The following is a 21,182-nucleotide window of genomic DNA, read 5'->3' as shown; positions in this document are numbered from 1 at the left end:
ATAGTCTACCACGCTGGCCCAATGCGGATAGGCAGACTTCACACACACAGAGAATTAAGAAAATTATCTGATGTGCAGGTTTCCTCACGATGTTTCCCTTCACGTGAGACACGTGATTTTTAATTTTTTTAAAACTAAATAGTTGGAGGTGCATGCTCCAGACCGGATTCGAACCTACGCTCTTCGGAATCGGAGGCAGAGGTTATATCTACTGGGCTAACACGTCTCCACTCTTTGATGCTCCCGAGCAAACTGCGCTGCGATGCTTCAAGGTCATTGAAACGTGTTATACTAGCTACCTTCAGCTGTGGGATTCAAGCTTTGGATGCAATAGGATCACTGCCTGCAACAATTGGCCGTGATAATATCTTAATGACAGAATCTTGACTGTATCTAAGTGGTGTAGTCTAAGATGGTTACCAGTGGCGTAGTTTGTCTTGGAAGGGCCCTGTACCAAAATTAGTTGGGGGTCCAATAGATGAGCGGCAAATTAAATAAGATTGTGGGTAAATCTAATTATAAAATAATTGTGGATAAAATTTTCCATTTTTTGTTTTTACACTTAAGGGCTAATTGGCCCCCTTTAGCCCGGGTACCTCGTATCATTGATACGGCTAGTACGGCGGTAGATACGCCCCTGATAATAACGCACTAACGTGGAAGAGGTATTCTTTTTTTTGACGGCATCTACGCCAATATAGAGAAAAATATGTTTCCTATGTTGTACCTCATTTAGGCTATTTTAGTTCAATACTAGTATTGTGCCAAAAGTATAATAATAATTGGTATTATAGTAGGTAGGTGCATATTAAGTAACATAAGTAACATACCTAGTAGAGATTTGCACTATTATGAGCTAAATATGCTAATTTATTTATCAGTTTTTTTAATGTCTACCAGTGGATAATAAAATTCCTAATTAACAATATATAAAAAAGGTTATTATGTACCTACCAAATGCGTGAAATAATATTCTATGGTGTCAGGTATTTAATGCCAGAAGTTCACAGTACATCACGAGATCGTACCTACCAATATCTAAATATTATCTTTTATTTTTTTACTAATATTTATAAGTAGGTCCAATTTCGCATTCGGGAAACTTCGCGACATCTTTTCGTCCGAAATTCCTCAGTGCCTGAAGACAAAAGTCTTCGAACAGTGCGTGTTGCTAGTGCCGTAAATAGCCTTTTCCTGTGCGAGTATCTATAACTGCGCCCTATTTAAGTAGACCCTTTGCCTATCATACCACCCACTGTGTCTCACTCACTAAAACTCAAACGCAGGTTCGCTACTGCAAATGCGTTGCCCATTCTGATGCTTAATTCTGTCTATTATTGCGCCCCCGAGAGTATACGCCCTGTGCCTGGGCACCGCCCTATTACTGCGTATTCCCAGTTATGATCTATGGTTCCGAAACTTGGGCTAACTATGGGCGTCATAAGAAGGCTCAGAGGCTTCAGAGTCACATAGTGGGCGATGGAACGAGCTATATTAGGAGTATCTCTGCGTGATCGAATCAGAAATGAGGAGATCCGCAGAAGAACCAAAGTCACTGATATAGTTCAACGAGTTGCGAAGCTGAAGTGGCAATGGGCGGGGCACATAGTTCGAAGAGCCGATGGACGTTGGGGTCCCAAAGTGCTGGAACGGCGACCCCGTACTAGTAAGCGCAGTGTTGGCCGACTCCGCACCAGGTGGACTGACGTCATCAAGCGAGTCGCAGGGATTCGCTGGATGCAGGTAGCTCAGTATCGTGATGTTTGGAAGTCCCTACAAAAGGCCTATGTCCTGCAGTGGACGTCCATCGGCTGATATGATGATAATGAACTTTTATTAAATTTTTAGTAAACGCTATTTTTTGAATGCTGATATTTCGAAGGTTGTAACTCTTGCTAATAGGAGGTCCTACTTACTCAGTGTGAAACGCATTAAATAAATTTGCATATTGTTACCATTTTAAAAGCATATAGGTACGTATTTTATATAAAGTTATACAAGGGGTCTGTATGTCTAAAAATTAAAACTCGGTTTGAAAAATTTGGAAGAAAAAGAGCATCGGGCAAAATGTCTGTCTATCTGTTTATGTAGGTATTAAAATAAATTAGACTTTTTGCAAAAGTTTAAAAAATAAATTATAATTATTATAAACTTACAGACGCCGCGCGTTTCAACCGCGTGGTTCCCGTTCCCGTAAGAACACGGGGATAAGATATAGCCTATAGCACTCGGGGATAGTGTAGATAGCAAATCGGTTCACTAGTTTTAGAGCCTATTCATTATTCAATACAAACAAACATACATTTTAACGGCCTCCGTGACGCAGTGGTATCGTATCGTTATCAACCCATATTCGGCTCACTGCTGAGCTCGAGTCTCCTCTCTGAATAAGAGGGGTTAGGCCAATAGTCCACCACGTTGGCCCAATGCGGATTGGCAGACTTCACACACGCAGAGAATTAAGAAAATTCTCTGGTATGCAGGTTTCCTCACGATGTTTTCCTTCACCCTTTAAGACACGTGATATTTAATTTCTTAAAATGCACACAACTTAAAAGTTGGAGGTGCATGCCCCGGACCGGATTCGAACCCACACCCTCCGGAATCGTAGGCAGAGGTCATATCCATTGGGCTATCACGGCTCTCAGCAGTGGTATGCGCGGGTGATTTACAAGTCCTGGGTTCAATCCCCGGCTGGGCTGATTGAGGTTTTCTTAATTGGTCCAGGTTTAGCTGGTGGGAGGTTTCGGCTGTGGCTAGTTACCGCCCTACCAACAAAGACGTACCGCCAAGCGATTTAGCGTTCCGGTACGATGCAGTGTAGAAACCGGAAGGGGTGTGGATTTTTATCCTCCTCCTACCAAGTTAGCGCGCTTCCATCTTAGACTACATCATCACTTACCATCAGGTGATATTGTAGTCAAGAGCTAACTTATAAAGAATAAAAAAAATATATTTTCATATTATAATTTTTTTATATTTTTAAATCGAAAAAAATTCAAAGATTATAACAGAAGTCGAAGGCAAAAGGTAGGTATATAAATAATTTTTTGAAGTTGTTCTTGCAAAGAAATTATGCAAAGAACTTCCGGAGCCGGCGGATACGTTAACAAGCTAATGACAAGTGGTCGCCGGAGAAACGTATTTGAAGAGTGGGTTGGTGTGAAACTAATCAAAATTCAATTAATAATTAATTTGTAACGCAATATGACTTCAATTGATACATAAGGGGAAGTTATATGATACCGAAATGATATGCTTGTTATCAAAAACGTGTCCCAAAATTCAACGATAAGCTGGCACCAGATGGTGTACCTGCATTAACTATTGGTCGTCGTCATCAACCCATATTCGGCTCACTGCTGAGCTCGAGTCTCCTCTCAGAATGAGAGGGGTAAGGGTAAGTTCACCACGCTGGCCCAATGCGGATTGGCAGACTTAACACACGCAGAGAATTAAGATAATTCTCTGGTATGCAGGTTTCCTCACGATGTTTTTCCGTTACCGATTGAGACACGTGATATTTAATTTCTTAAAATGCACACAGCTGAAAAGTTGGAGGTGCATGCCCCGGATCGTATTCGAACCCACACCCTTCGGAATTAGAGGCAGAGGTCATATCACGGTCTTATATATATTGGTGGGTACTCGTAAAAAAAATTACTTCGATTTTTTTGAAGTTACAAAAAAATTGTTTACGTTTGAAAATTGACACCCTTTTTGCTATTAATAACTACCATTATCACAACTTTTTAATGTTTGTATTTTTTTTGGCTTAGTAACTTGATTATCAACAACTTTTTACAACACAATCGTTAAAAAACCCAGGATGCATGTAGTTTTTACATTAAATTAGAAGTGGAGAATTTTTACTTTCATCTCACATTCACTGATTCTGGTGTACAAAAAAAGTATGAACACTACCATGGCAAATTTATTAAAAAGTGGACGCACCTAACCAAAATTCTTAAATGAAATAATACTCTAAGAAAACTAGCCACCAAAAATAAAGAAAGCAAAAGCTTTGATAATTTTTTGTGTGAAAACTGTAGTTTTTTGGGTTGGTCACTTCACGTTACCAACCCAAAAAAATATGATAGTTATTAATAGCATTAGGGATGTAAATTTTCGAACTTATACAATTTTTGGAGTTAAGGAGTTTAAGAATATTTTTTTCTTATATAGCCCCCGGTATGAAATAAATATGGGCAGTAAAATTCGATGAACGAATGACAGCGTTACGTTTTTTGTGCGCAACCTATTATGCGCACATTTCACCTTTCAGGTGTAGGTATTGAGACGTACATAGTGAATGCTGCGGGGCAACATACACCTATTTAGACAGTCGATCTGAAAGAGTAAACCCTATTCGTGTGTCTGAGCTGACACACACTTTTTTATAGAAGTTATGATAAGAAAAACAACAAGATTCCATAAAATAACAAGTGTATTCACTAAATGTTGTTTATAATATAATTTTATTAAAATTACTATGCTCTTTATTATAAAATAGAATTTTGTGAAATATCATAAGCACAATTACCTACTTATTATATTTTTTTCCTAAAAAAAAAACTGTTTTTACGTACCTACCTACAGAACAAAAAGTGGTCGTTATAATGTTTTGCTTGGTTAAGTTTTATTTTTTTTACATCATTAAATTTATTTACATAGACCAGGTGCTGTAAGGTATTGAGTGTATTTCGAGGACAGCATTTTATTTACAGTTTGGAACTCAGAATAGAATGCAGATTACGATTCTGCATGTTGCCAGGGTCCATTGGTCCACTATTTTGTTCCTTACCCCCATTGGTGTCAAGGATAAGGACTAAAAAAAATCTTTGTATCAGTTTTGTTGCTTGATTTATGAATGTTCAAATTTTCATCATGAAGTTACACTACTAACTAATCTATTAAAAAAAAAACATACATACAGCTGAACGTAGAACCTCCTCCTTTTTGGAAGTCGGTTAAAAAAAGAAACAAGAACTTTCTTGTTTCTTTTTTTAACCGACTTCCAAAAAGGAGGAGGTTCTACGTACTAGTTAAATGCAAGCATTTTAAAAAAAAAATGTATCACTCTGAATCTACTGGATGAATTCAACTGAAACTTTCCATGATGAGTTCTAGTCGCTTTGACATTATAATATGATGGTATTTTTCCCTTTTTTTGTTTAAAATAATTGTTCAGTTGTTGTGTTGTGTTGTTGTTGTATAGAAATTATACATAACATTAAAAACTGGTTATATTTATTAGTAGTGTGTAGAAAAAACCTATTTGATATTAAATAATGAGTTAATTTAATTAAATTTCTTATATCAAACTTTTTTGCCTGCCTTAATAAACAATTAATAGTTTTTATTAAACGATTCTCTACTAATCGCCATTCCAGTACCTCAAAGTCCATCGGCTCTTCGAATTATGTTGCTTGCTCATTGCCACTTCAGATTCGCGCATATAACAGAAAAATAAAATATAGCCTATAGCACTCCCCGATAACGTAGCATTCTACTGGTGAAAGAATTATTAAAATCGGACCAGACCGAAGATTACCCCATTTCAAAGAATTGTTACAAACTTACAAACTTTACCTCTTTATAATATTAGTATAGATATAGATTAAATAACATATTTTAAGAAGAATTAAGATTATTATCCTAAATATTCTAAGTACAACAATAAAGACTTCAAAGAAAAACACTGGAAAATAACAATTATTTTTCTCATTTTCCATAGCCACGGGTTCAAAATGGAGTTCTACAAATACCTACTCATATCTACTTAGTAATTTGTATGATTTGAGAGTATTAAGTCTACTGTATAATTATATTGTTAATACTAGCTGACACTGCGCGGTTTCACCCGCGTGGTTTCCGTTTCCGTAGGAATACGGGAATAATATATAGCCTATAGCCTTCCTCGATAAATGGGCTATCTAACACTGAAAGAATTTTTCAAATCGGACCAGAAGTTGCTGAGATTAGCGCGTTCAATCAAACAAACAAAGAAACAAACTCTTCAGCTTTATAATATTAGTATAGATTCGATTTGCATTGGCAAAAGTCAATCAATCAAATCCGAGTATACGTAATAACTAATACGAGTATCTAATTGATAAAAAAACTTCAATGCGTCTTAAGTGGACATTTTTACCATTAGCGGCTATGAAAGATAACTATTAATAAAGATAAGTACCTATTGATTTATTAATGTTATAAATTATATAATACAAGTAGTCCATAGGTTTTTTTAATCCTAATAAGATAAGGAATGATAGAGTCGCCCTTGGTTTGCCCAATGACGGATTTACGGCAAAGCCAAGAGGAAGTCTTCGTCTATATGTGTAAAGTGTATGTATGTTCCGTAGCTTAAATTACTGAACCAATAGGGATGATGACAGTTTTTTAAATTGTATATAAATTAAGAGTATGCTAATAGTAAAGCAATTTAGTAAAAGTAACAGGGTATCTGCGATCATTACTTTCGGAGCTACAGCCAGCCGCTGTAGCTGCAGCCTGGCGCTGCCGCGGATCCCTTAAAAACGCCCCATACAAAATGGCACGAACTAATGACGTCGTAGGTAAAAATTCTCCCGTTTTCCCAACATTTCCCTTCACTGCTCTGCTCCTATTGATAGTAGCGTGATGAAAAGTATACTATAACCTGCCCAGGAGTATGAAGAATAGTTGTACCAAGTTTCGTTAAAATCCGTCGAGTCATTTTTGTTTCTATAACGAACATACAGACAGACAGACAGACAATGGCGTCAGAATCGATCACTCATCACCCCCTGATAGTTATTTTGGAAATATATTTCGTGTACAGAATTGACCTCTCTACAGATTTATTATAAGTATAGATTACTTACTTTATGTTGTTCCTATTATAAATATTTCTGAACTTAAAATTAAAGCTTTGAAGGTTGAATGTATTGCGGTGTTCTCTCAACCTTCATATTTTATCATTATATTCTGATTAAGTAGTTAATTTCCAAGATTTTTACTCTTTATGTAAATTTATTTGCAATTTTAGAAGTTTTTAACATGATTATGCTAAGATTATATTATACTAAGAAAGCTCATCAAATGTTCCAAGAATTTTTAAACAGAAAAATACGGTAAAAATGAAATTAGAGACATTAAAGTGGTGAGATTTTCAAATTACCGCTTTATATAATGCAAAAATAAAATACGATTACTTTTTTCGACATTAATAGTGAGTGGCAGAACTCGGAAGTTAACTCATTAGTATATTTAAAACAAAGGCGTGATTCATCGCGTGTATATCACGGCTGAACGTATGAACTGGATGTGATTCGTATATTCGTAATTCGTTGTTGGTGTAGGTTCTGCCTTGATGAAATGTAGGGTTAACTACTTCTACGAATTCAGCGGAAATTTTCGGGAAAATTCTAATGAATAAATTCCAAAGGCTAGGCAGGGAGAAAGCGGAGAAGGGGAGTGTTAGTTAACTGTTAAGGATATCCTTAACCACAAGTTCTTCACCTTGTCGGAGTTATTCTCTTTGCCACGCGATGGACCCGGCACTCGTACGGTGAATCCATGGAATGCGATATTCGTCTCTAATGTGAGTGAGTCTTGATATGACAATATAGGAAAAAGTTAGAAATCAATGGGAAGGTAAGCTAACTTATCCCAATTTAACTATATTAAAAAAAACATTTATTTCAACTAGGCTCACTTTTGAAACGTCACTTGACCCTTTGTAAAGATTCAACCACCGGTTCGGTAGGCAGGTTTTACTGAGAAGAGCCGGCAAGAAACTCAACAGTTGCTCAAATTTACAATTGATAACATCTTATAATTTTACTTACTTTGTTAGGGTGGAAGCTGATTCAATGGCCTCCAACCACCTTTATCATTAAGGAACTTATCAATGGTGTAGTAACCTTCGACTAAGTAAATGTTTTTTAACACATTGCTTAAACTTATGCATTGGCATTATACAAATAATGACCACGTGAAAAAAGTTAGGATGATTAAAATGTATCCACTAATTATTTAATTTTGTAGTGTGAACTCCGAATAACAGCTGAATTTTCGGCTGTTTCGTGTTGGATTCAATAATAATTATATTCAAAGCTTTTGAATTTTTATTTTATTCAATTGGAGACTTTTGCCTCAAATGTATGTCGCAATATTTTTTTATCTAAACTGTTTTAGAACATTCTTTATTAGGAGACATGTCATTTATTATAACAATATGATCCATAAGAAGTTAAGGAGAAAGGGTTACTGCTCAGCGTTACGCAGTTAGTTATTATATACTCTTTATATAGTTCAGTCTTCGTCCCGGATTGATGTTACGAAATTTTGGCCGCCCTAATATATTTAGTTACTTGGGTGCACCGTGCAAATATTATGGGAATATAGACGCAAGTTAAAGGCACTGCGCCGGAGTGACTCGTACCGTATAGACGTCGACACGTGCTGTGCTTGTGTGTTTGTATATCGCATCATAACATAAACCTTTGTAAGTGTTTATTATTCTTTGTAGGTACACACTGTTTATGTTAAAAATTTTCTTTTAAAACGTATTTCTCTTTGTGCTCTCCATTGTCGTTCGAAGGCTCTTTGGTCTGCCTTCGCTCGCAAGGTTCGTTCAATTACCTAGGCATTTAAATACGATGGCTAAAGCGTTTGAACTTTAACCGGTATTGTGAAAATTTCAATACTTTTATTCCCTAGTCCTTATCTGAGCAGCTTATCTTGTGTTGACAGTTGAATTTATTAATGATAACAGAAAATTATGTCTATTGTATTCTTCGATTGCAATTATTGTCCGAGATTAAAAAATCGCTTTTAATATGAAGGCCCGTGATATAGTTTATGTACGATGACAAAAATTAACAAATATACAATTACGATTTATGAACGATAGCCATTATCAATCGCGTCCTGGATACAAATGTCAGTTATACTTTGATAAGGTTAATTGAATAGATACAATTGCTCTTTGTATGTTATACGGACTATTTTCCGTAGAAACTATTATGAAACTTATTTAAACTAACATTTAAACATAGAAAATTTTCGAAAATAATAGTAGTTATAATTAGATGAAAATTTTAAAAATAGGAAAGTAGATACAGTAGATAGAGGTCTTAATTCTTAGTTCATTATTGTTTATTATTAAAGTTGTTTATAGGAAAATATCTTATAACCACCCTACCCATTAATTTCTTGTGTATTGAAAAAATGGATCATTTATTTCTTGCGTACAACAATCAGCTGGCTATAATTTCTAGCCTTGCATTCCGTAGTTTTCCGTTACAAATATATACTCTTAATATCAATACCAATTAAGTAAAACATTTCATATTTTATGTAAACAAAATATTTCTTTATTTAGCTTACTCGTATTTTTTGTTTTGACATCTGACATAAAACATTAGTTATTATATACTCTTTATATAGTTCAGTCTTCGTCCCGGATTGATGTTACGAAATTTTGGCCGCCCTAATATATTTAGTTACTTGGGTGCACCGTGCAAATATTATGGGAATATAGACGCAAGTTAAAGGCACTGCGCCGGAGTGACTCGTACCGTATAGACGTCGACACGTGCTGTGCTTGTGTGTTTGTATATCGCATCATAACATAAACCTTTGTAAGTGTTTATTATTCTTTGTAGGTACACACTGTTTATGATAAAAATTTTCTTTTAAAACGTATTTCTCTTTGTGCTCTCCATTGTCGTTCGAAGGCTCTTTGGTCTGCCTTCGCTCGCAAGGTTCGTTCAATGACCTAGGCATTTAAATACGATGGCTAAAGCGTTTGAACTTTAACCGGTATTGTGAAAATTTCAATACTTTTATTCCCTAGTCCTTATCTGAGCAGCTTATCTTGTGTTGACAGTTGAATTTATTAATGATAACAGAAAATTATGTCTATTGTATTCTTCGATTGCAATTATTGTCCGAGATTAAAAAATCGCTTTTAATATGAAGGCCCGTGATATAGTTTATGTACGATGACAAAAATTAACAAATATACAATTACGATTTATGAACGATAGCCATTATCAATCGCGTCCTAGATACAAATGTCAGTTATACTTTGATAAGGTTAATTGAATAGATACAATTGCTCTTTGTATGTTATACGGACTATTTTCCGTAGAAACTATTATGAAACTTATTTAAACTAACATTTAAACATAGAAAATTTTCGAAAATAATAGTAGTTATAATTAGATGAAAATTTTAAAAATAGGAAAGTAGATACAGTAGATAGAGGTCTTAATTCTTAGTTCATTATTGTTTATTATTAAAGTTGTTTATAGGAAAATATCTTATAACCACCCTACCCATTAATTTCTTGTGTATTGAAAAAATGGATCATTTATTTCTTGCGTACAACAATCAGCTGGCTATAATTTCTAGCCTTGCATTCCGTAGTTTTCCGTTACAAATATATACTCTTAATATCAATACCAATTAAGTAAAACATTTCATATTTTATGTAAACAAAATATTTCTTTATTTAGCTTACTCGTATTTTTTGTTTTGACATCTGACATAAAACATTCCTAAAAAGGGTATAATTAAGATCCAATTTCTGAGACATATGACCAATCTCTTTCTTGCAAGGGTAAACCTTAGACTCACACACACTTATATGTCGTCGTTAATCTACATTTTAGAGAGTTAGATTTTGGAAGAGATTTTAGGGAGTTAAATTTGGGATGAGATTTCAGAGAGTTAAATTTTGGAAGAGATTTTAGTGAATTAGATTTCGGGAGAGATTTAGAGACTTAAATCTGGCAAGAGATTTTAGAGGTTAGATTTTGGAAGAGTTTTTAGAGAGTTAACTACTTACTGGAAGAGATTTAGTGAGTTAAATCTTGGAAATGATTTTAGAGAGTTAGATTTTGGAAGAGATTTAGATAGTTAAATCTTGGAAGAGATTTTAGAGAGTTGAATTTTGGAAGAGATTTAGAGAGTTAAATCTTGGAAAAGATTTTAGAAGAGATTTTAGAGAGTTAGATTTTGGAAGAGATTTTAGAATTATGAGGTCTTAATGACCGAACAGATGGCGTAACACCCTTTTCAACGACGTTCACTTCCTGACTGATGTTTGACAATAATAATTTCATGACAAAAAACACTTTTTCTCTTTGCTCGATCGTAACCCATAGTGGATCGTAGCTCATAATTTTTCGAATAGCAAGCCACTGCCAATCATCAAGGCTGTATAAAAAAAAAAAATATTCGTTTAAAAAAAGTGCTACTGCAAGTAAAAAAATCTATAGTGAGTAGGTAATTGGTAGCATTTATAAACTGTTATGCAAGGGTAATTAAAGAATCGGTCACCTAATTTTTAAAATATTTGTACTAATTCTAAAACTTCCCAGGAATAAGTCACCTATCAAGAATGATTGAGATATGCGTAGAAAATAAACAAAGAAACACTCATTGTTATTTATAAAAAATTTAATATAGTTTAGGCTCCAGAATACACAAATGAAAGAAACAAAAATGTTTGAAAATCGAATTTCAAAACAGAATTGAAAGATATCAAATCAGCATTGTACACCTCAATTGCGATGCTATATACAACGAAATATCTTTAATAACGTAAATGACTAAGCCGTATTTGATACATAATTTAAGGAGATGAACCCTTCCATTGGAATTCCGTGATGTCTAGTACGTTTCAAAGAAACAAAAATGTTTGAAAATCGAATTTCAAAACAGAATTGAAAGATATCAAATCAGCATTGTACACCTCAATTGCGATGCTATATACAACGAAATTAAGATAAACACAAACAATTCAATGAAACTGAATACTACTTAATTAAGAAAAACAAAGAATTTGTTCAAATCAACAAATCTCTTCGCATTAACGTCGTGATAGGCGTATGTTGTTCGGTGTAAGCACCCTGAAGCGCGTATGTGTGTGTTACCGGCCGTCCATCATCGGTCAACGGCGAGCGGCCTGACCTTGACGCCGGTTATACATGCAACTGTAGCGTATAGTATACGTATAGAAGTGCCATGCGTGTACAGGTGAGTGCAAACATTAGTCAGAATGACTTGAACATACAGGGAGCGTCTTTTATTGACGGGTTACAGACTCAGACCAATTATAGAAGGACCTGTATCGCTCATAGTTACGAACAAAATTGTCTGTCATTTTCTGAAGAAAACGAGCTTAGATTTTGTATGTATCTTATACTAAACTAGAAGGTTTTGCCCGTTTTTTACACAATTAAATTATACAAAAAGGTATTTTTTCGGAGCTCTTTAACCGACGAACACGATTACAACTATTTAACATCGATTCTATAGAGACAGTTTTTATACTCGCATTAGATCGTTGACCATATATTTGACAGAAATGTAACGTCTAGCGAGGCAGGACCTATACGATAATTGGTCTGAGGTTACAGAGGACCATGATTGTTTTAATATCTTTAATAACGTAAATGACTAAGCCGTATTTGATACATAATTTAAGGAGATGAACCCTTCCTTTGGAATTCCGTGATGTCTAGTACGTTTCCCAATGTATACTGCTAACTTAACAAGTAATTTAATTACATTACAATGGTAATTAAGTAACAAATTAGCGTACAAATTTAATAAATTATGACACCTCCAAAAAAAAACGTGTTTGACTTGGGACGTTCGATAGAAGTAATAACTTAAACCTACTGCCGTGTGCGTGAGAGAGACGGAAGCTAGTCAGAGTGGCGCCGTAACGCGTTACGTTACGAAGCGGTTTACCCTTCCGCAATAGAGATCTAAAACTATGCCCCACTTGATCGCAGAATTTTCAATTGAGTCAGGGGCGATCGATTAAAGGATAAAACATGTGTTGTATAATTCTCTCATAGCAAACGTATATATACTAATATTATAAAGCTGAAGAGTTGTTTGTTTGTTTGATTGAACGCGCTAATCTTAGGACATTTATCGAGAAAGGCTATAAGCTATATATTATCCCCATATTTCTACGGGAACGGGAACCACGCGGGTGAAACCGCGCGGCATCATCTAGTTATAGAAATTGCTGGTGACACACTGCTATTAGTAGTCTGATTAGGAATTCAAATGTATACAAAAAATCACCGAATATATTATGAGCTTAAGCTAACGTGATTTTTTTTTAAATACGTATAAACTCTTGTTTTATTTTTGATATTTAAAATTCTACTCTCAAAAACGGGTAGATAACTTGTAACGGAAAAGGAAATTTCATGTTTCATTACAATATTAATTACAAAGATATAAATATTTGATCTGGTTAGCGTTTTGTTTCATCATATTTTAATAAATTCTATTTTAACGCCGGTGTGCGCTCGTTCTTAATGTAGGTACTCGTATCAGAGAATTTTGTCAGGGTTAGCATACCATCAATCATTTTAAAATGCCATGCAAAGTTACTCAATGTTTCCATTATTTGCATTATGACGAAATGATACGAATAAAAGACACTTTTGTTCCCGTAAAATGTTTGTGAAAAACAAGTAATGACTTCTTACTGTAAATTACTGAAAGGAGATGGTCCAAAATTGTATGGAGCCCAGGTCTAGTCATTGTACCCTGGCGGAAATAAAAGAAAATATTTTTAACTATTTTTGATTATACAAATCTACGAATTTACTTTAATTCTTTCGAAATAATATTCATTATCTTACAAGAAATGCAACACTAATACGGGTAATAATGGCGGATGATTCAATGGAGTAATCGATTTGACGTTTGCTGTCAATTGTCATGTCATAGTTGCTTTAAGGACGCCATCTTTATATAACTCAAAAACTTGGGTTTTAATTTTATTTATTTCTTTTTATTTAGTAACATTTATTTACTTTAATAAATTTTAATAAGATCCTTGTATTCTTTAAATTTTAATGATACGGAGTACAAGAGTGGATCTGAAATGGACCATCTCCTTTTCTGTAAGTATATTATAAACGTACGATCTGGTAAATAGTTCACTTCATTGATAATACAATCACATAATATTTAATCAGGAAATGGTTAATTTGCTAGCTTGGATGTAATGACAAGAGAAATAATATTATTCTTGGAAAATGTCAAATTATTTTAAATGATTTTATAATTATTGTTGTTATTACGAACCACATCGTCAATTTTATCATATCCTATTTATTTTATATTTAAGTTATTTTTTTAAAGAACATTTGCCATATCTTTTTTCAATATGACCAATATTTCCATTCCCCTCCAACTAATCAAGAAAGACTGATGAATTGATTGTATAATTAATGAAGTGAACTATTTATCAGAGCGTCCCTTTATGGAAAGTATACAAAACTGTACTGAACACAGCCCTAGACTCACTCACAAGCATATAGATATAGGTGATATAGACTATGTTCATCAGTGGAATATAATGATAGTACTGGCGACATTTCGACACGATAGTCGAAGGTCTTTTATTGCATTTTGTTATACGTATAGTAATTCAAGCAATTCATTCAAGCATTCAGTGGCTCAATGACTTGAAGGTGGCTTAAAATCGTCCTTTTTATATTACCCACAAGTTGTTCTTTTGTCGGACCTATTTGAAGTACAAGATTTTCGATCAATTTTTTTCTTATTTTTATTTAATTTTTTTTATTTAATTTTTTTATTTAATTATCTTTTCTTTGTGTGTCTTTTTTTTATAGTCTTTCACATGTAACGTTATTAGAATATATTTAATCTTCTGTAATATCTGTCTATTCAAAGCTGATCACGTATTTTACACCACTGGTTATTTTTTTTTTATTAAAAATATAAACAAGCAACAATCAGCATTTTCAAATTTGCTGGCGCATTGAATTCAGATAATCTAGGTTCAGATCAGATAGATCGGTTACGTCTCTACTAAATCACCGCATAAAGTGATCCGAATATTAGGCTACAACACTGAGCCACAGTATACAATATATCTATACTGACTAAGCGCACACATGCACAACATTGTCTTTAATTTCACATATTTATGTATACAGGGTGTTCCGTAATTAATGGATAACAAGCAAATGGTAGATACACCACCTAATTGTCTAAAACTAATTTGAATAATTTTTCAAAAATCGCTAGGGTGACCAAGTTAAATTTTATTTTTCGGAATTTTCCGAACAAAAAACAGATATCCGAATAAAAAACTGATTCAAGAAAGAAAATTTTGAAAAAAAAAATATACCTTGGTCACCCTAGGGATTGGATAGAAGCAGGCGTTACTTTGCGGAAGTTCATCATGATTATATAATGATTTATTTATTTTGCTATCATCCGCGAAAATTCGGCGAACCCATGCGACAACGTCACCCAGGTCCGACAAAATACTCTCTACGTACGTTTCACCCCGAAACCGGAGCATCCTCAGGAGATGTTGACTCTACAACGTGCAATTGCAAAGTGTCGTTTTCGACCTTTGCTTCGTCTTTTATAGACCAAAAAGTAGGTGGGGCAAGAGGTGGGCGTTGCCAAGATACTCATAATATAAGCGATTTATCTCGCAATGCGATGCGAGATAAATCGCTTATATTATGAGGTCGAAAACGACACTTTGCAATTGCACGTTGTAGAGTCAACATCTCCTGAGGATGCTCCGGTTTCGGGGTGAAACGTACGTAGAGAGTATTTTGTCGGACCTGGGTGACGTTGTCGCATGGGTTCGCCGAATTTTCGCGGATGATAGCAAAATAAATAAATCATTATATAACTCTAGGGATTTTTGGAAAACTATTCAAAGTAGTTTTAGATAATTAGGAAGTGTATCTACCATTTGCGTTTTATCCATTAATTACGGGACACAGTAGTTTTTTAAATAATGTTCGTTGTTGATGTTGACCACAACTAACTTTGAGTTGACTATAAATTTCCGCTTTAGAGCGCCTCATTTTTCATGCACTAGTAACACAGTATTTAATATCATTGTCTACAAGAAATATTCTTGGTGAGATCCACATTTTTTGGGAGCCTGTTACAAACAATGATATTGGTGTAGATGAAAGTAGTTTTAAAGAAACTGTGGGATAATTGATAATTGTCTACAAAATATGATATTAGGATTAAATAACAAGGTAATTGCCAGCTATTATACCATGAACACAATTATTATCTTCTTACTTATTACATTTATAATCACATGCAGACATTGTATCGTGCGATCTGTGAACTATATTCTATAACAACTGTGATTATTGAGTCATTTTAATAGGAATGACGATGGTTTTATAAAATGTATATATTAAGAGTATATATATTAAGAGTGTAAATATTAAGAGTATGGTTTCATAGTAAAGCAATTTAGTAGAAGTTACAAGATAACTGCAATCATTTCTTTCGGAGCTACAAGGGTTTAAAGGCAATTTTGCGGGGCTGCCACGGATCGCTAAAAACACCCCAAAGTAAATGGCACGAAAGAATGACGTCGTCGCTGAGAGAGATTATTAAATTTGTAAGCGTAAATTACAAATATCTTTGTTATTTGTGTGTTTATGTTTGTATTTAATGAAAAATGTCACATTAAATGTAAGGCAGCTAAAAATATATGAATTTCATCTTTTGAAATTTTACAATCTTGTTTATTTTATAGACATCCAGACAATCATAGCATTTCATGTAATAATTTGTCAATATTAAGCTTATCTACCAGAACATCTTAAAAAAATAATATATCATTGTCATCATGCCTATTAAGTTTATTTTATGTTTTATATTATTAAAAATACCTCGTAATTAGTTGTGCGATTCTCACGCTAGCAAATTTGTGGGCTAAACGAATTATTCATATCATATTCATACAGATTTTGTTCCTTATTGACTAATACAAAGTTTTTTTCGCCGGTTAAAGCGTGAGTCTCAAGAATAGGCTAGTTGACAATTTGTTTTAAATGGTCTTAAATAGTTCATTATCGTTCTACTAGATTGAAAGAAAAAAAATCACATTTTTTTGAGACGTGATTATTACATGATACTTTTAGTTTTTAATTAATATGTTTTTGACAATACGAAGCAAAACGCCCGTCGGTCATGATGGTTTATATAAATTCAACTAATCCACTATATCAATTATTAGTTTGACGTTTAGTACATCAAGTAACGTTGTGACGTCACAAAATGGACGACAACGTTTTTGACGTTTGGAAAATATGAAAAATACACGATTTTTAAATTAAGTCTTATAAGAAATCATTTATTAATTAGTATCGATATATTTTGGACCATTATTTCATGTAGCTAAATTAATATTGTTTAGATTAAATTTGATATGAGTCAACTACCCTATTATGTTCCGTTAACACAATAACAGTACGAGTTCCTCACATACCAGATGGTTAGGAATCTACATCCATACAATCAATGCCTCGTTAGTGAGAAATATGACCGAACCAACTATGTGGCCTTTGATTGGCTGAAATCTGAATACCCTCTTAGCCCTCATTCGCACGAGGGCTTTTTAACGGACGTAAAAAAGCGTTCAAATACACCAAATGCATTCCCAATTATATGTTCACACGACAGCGTTTTTAAAACAGAACGCTTTTGTTCGAGCAGAGTTGCATTTTCAGTTTTGGGCTTTGGAAATAGAACTTCATTTAAGAGCGCGCAGCACGTCGGTACGATATGGATAAAATTCGAAGCGCAAGCGAGACGCCGAATTATGACTTTCACGTGAGTGAAAAGCACGGAGCGATTGACGCGCGACGCAAATTTTATGACGTGAGCGCCAAAACCATTTTTACCTAATTGCAAATAATTAAACAACATAACGAAAAACATGTTCCATGGCCATGTTCAAGATATATACCTAATTTTCTATACAAAACAAAAATTTAAGTAAATAAGTTTGCTTTTCCTGAGATTGAAAGCAAAATGTGAGCAAAACATGTATTTTTCAAAAAAATAAACTATCGAGAAAAGTTTTACAAATTGTGTATTTTGTATAGTCATAACGAAGCTAACACTTTGAAATATCATTTACCCAAATATCAGGCTCCTAACTTTTCCAGAATCTGAGATCCAGAACCATTTGTAACCACCAAATTACATATTGCACACTCCTAACTTCATAGTATATTTGGACGCTTTTTTGGACGGACGACGTCCGTTAAAAAAAGTCTCGTGCGAATGCGGGCCGCGCTCTTACGTCGTAAGTTGTCACCTGAGGTAATCATGGCCATTGTATTTGTTCAATAATAATAATTAGGATATAGTTTAATTGGCTTTGTATATAATTTAGAGATTAGTTCTTTTGGACATTTTTTTTATTTCAGTAAATAAATATAACTGAATTGGTTTCTCCACTTTCTCGTCGTATGTATTATATTTCCTCACCCAAGCTTATGAGTTGCAAATTTTTCGTATTGTTCCGTAATATGTTGGAGATTTCTTGACTTCCATTGAATTTGTGCAGTCTTTTGTGATGTTTTATTGTATCACTTTTATAACATAAATTACCCAGGGCTTAACACATGCGTGTATTTTATTCAACAATACAAATATATTCATGTTATGTTTGCATTTTGTAAAACCTAAAAGGTTCTTATTAACGCGAAAACACGATTAAAGATAATTCTGATTTGATTGATAAAATGGTGTCACGGTTTATAAATCAAAAACAAATTCTATACTCATACACATATTATAAATGCTAAAGAAAGTCTACCTGTCTGTCTCAGACAGATCCAAGGTTTATCAAATTCAGTTTAGAGGTAAATATCGTGAAAAAGAACAGAAACGATTGTCTGTTACTTTTTCACAATATTTACCTTTGAAACGATTTAGATAAACCTTGTTAAGGGTTGAACCTTGGAGCAGAACATTAAGCTAATTCTTGTGTCAAAGCTTTAAATAGTGAAATTGGGGTTGAATGTTTTTGGGATAGTCCTAATTTTCAAGTTTTATTGAAAATGAGTGCATAAACCATAAAATTATAATTAAACATTTGTTTTTCAAAAGTATGTGTTCAAACATTTTTTTTTAATTTAATTCATATAGGGTTGAGGGGTTAAAATTTTTAGTGTATTAAGTCTAGTTTTTTTTTAATAAATTCATGGTAATTCGTAGATACTCGTATATTGACTACTAACTGATGCCTCGATGAACGGGTTTACCCGCGTAGTTCCCATTCCCGTAAGAATACGGGGATAAAATATAGCTTATGAGACTCACAAATAACGTGGCTTTCTAGTGGTAAAAGAATTTTCTAAATCGGTTAAGTTGACCCAGAGATTACCCCCATAACACCACAAATTACCTCTTTAAAAATAAATACATATAAATTATACTCGTACATTACTATCGGACGCCCGCGACTTCATCCGCCTCCTTAATCCGGCCCTCCTTCAAAATCCGTTCTTAGCGGACGTCTACTGACTGTAAACTACGTCCCTGCCAAATTCTATCGTTGTATGTAAGGTGGTTTGCGAGATTTTGTGATGTTTCATTTATATGTATATTAACTAAAATAAAAATGCAATGGGGTAAAATTGGGATGAAAGATTAAAAACCGATTTTATCGCGGACGATGTCGCTGACATCCGCTAGTATTACTTTAAATTAGTTAAACTATACGAAATCTTAAATTAACACGCAATTAAAATAACATATTATGTTATCTGCGATAGCTTTTTGTTCTAGATGTTTTTGTTTATGCCTTCATAACATACTTGAAGGAGTATCTGTTTCAATTTTATTGTTATTTAATGCGCCAACCGGTTTTTGATTTTTTCACGGGCCTACAGGTTCCTCGGGTACGGGTTTTTATATCACAGACCTCGTATGTGTTGTACAATATTCAAGGTCGTGTTGTATCGGTTACAATGATATATTAAAGTGGTAGAGTTGAAATTAAAGCAAACTATGACGCTTGTTTACTGTTTTTTGAGCAAATGATCGTGTTTAATAACGTTCTATCATTATCAACCCATATGCGGCTCACTGCTGAGCTCGAGTCTCCTCTCAGAAGGATAGGGGTTAGGCCAATAGTTCACCACACTGGCCCAATGCGGATTGGCAGACTTCACAAACGCAGAGAATTAAGGAAATTCTCTGGTGTGCAGGTTTCCTCACGATGTTTTCCTCCACCGTTTGAGACACGTAATATTTAATTTCTTAAAATGCACACAACTGAAAAGTTAGAGGTGCATGCCCCGGACCGGATTCGAACCTACGCCCTCCGGAATCGGAGGCAGAGATCATATCACGGCTCTATAAGGTTATATAGTATAAAGTTATTCTAAGATCTCATCATCTAGATTCTATAAATACATCTTTCATTCAATTCATTCATTCTTGTGCTGTAAATGATTATGGGTGAATGCAATCACTTAGCAACAGGTGACAGGTGAGATGCGATAAAAAAAATATATTTTTAGGTCCATGTTACATTTTCATTAATTTACTCTTCGCAAATCATCTTTATTAGCTTATTTTAATGGACCACTACAGTTTAAGGTTCTTATAGGGGAGGATTATGGAGCTTAGATCCACCACGCTTAAATTTAACGACTGTCAGATGTTAATGATAGTGACCGGTGCCTAGGAGAACAGTCAAGTGCTCGGCTTACCGTGCTCTCCGAAGCACAGAGGCGTAGCACCACCAATATCCCAACCGCGGGCAGATAAATTTTACTAAACACTTTAGAAGAAAGACTCTGAGTATATCCATAGTCTTACCCAGGGCTCGAATCCGTGATCCGAAGTCGTATATAGTAACCACTGAGCTAAAGAGACAGTTATAGAATCAATATGTATCCATAATGAGAAGTGTGAACTTTAAATATTTGATTTAATTATCTAAGCTTGTCAGTCCTCTTGTACAAATGTAATTACCATAGATTTAGTCAATACAATATGGTAATTACCTTATCGTAATAGTAGTAAATTGGCACCGAATAAACAGGTACATAAGAAATAGATTATATATGTACCCCATTTTACTCCTTTCGTTATCCTATTCTACTAATATTATAAACGCGAAAGTTTGTATGGATATTTGTTACTCTTTAACGCCGCTACTACTGATGCGATTTGGCTGAAATTTCAAATGGAAATAGATTTTACTCTTAATTAACACATAGTCTACTTTTTATACCGAAAAATCCATGGATTACCGAGATTTGCGAAAACCTGATGATTTTGATGGTATGAATGTTTGTTAATCTTTCACGCTTCGGCTACTAAAC

General features: G+C 34.2%; 1 protein-coding gene across 1 annotated transcript in view; it reads left to right on the top strand.

Annotated features, from left to right (window-relative positions):
- The first annotated feature begins 9,490 nt into the window (after positions 1–9,490).
- LOC112052484 (alpha-tocopherol transfer protein) overlaps positions 9,491–21,182 on the top strand; it is a 44,226-nt gene continuing 32,534 nt past the window's right edge. Inside the window, exon 1 of the mRNA XM_052891198.1 lies at positions 9,491–9,632. The gene's annotated coding sequence lies outside the window, so the exon portion shown is untranslated. The remainder of the gene's footprint in view (positions 9,633–21,182) is intronic.

The sequence above is a fragment of the Bicyclus anynana genome, chromosome 3 (assembly GCF_947172395.1).
Source record: "Bicyclus anynana chromosome 3, ilBicAnyn1.1, whole genome shotgun sequence".
Classification (NCBI taxonomy): domain Eukaryota; kingdom Metazoa; phylum Arthropoda; class Insecta; order Lepidoptera; family Nymphalidae; genus Bicyclus; species Bicyclus anynana.
The sequence above is the reverse complement of the archived record's forward strand: the minus strand, read 5'-3'. Positions and strand labels throughout refer to the sequence as shown.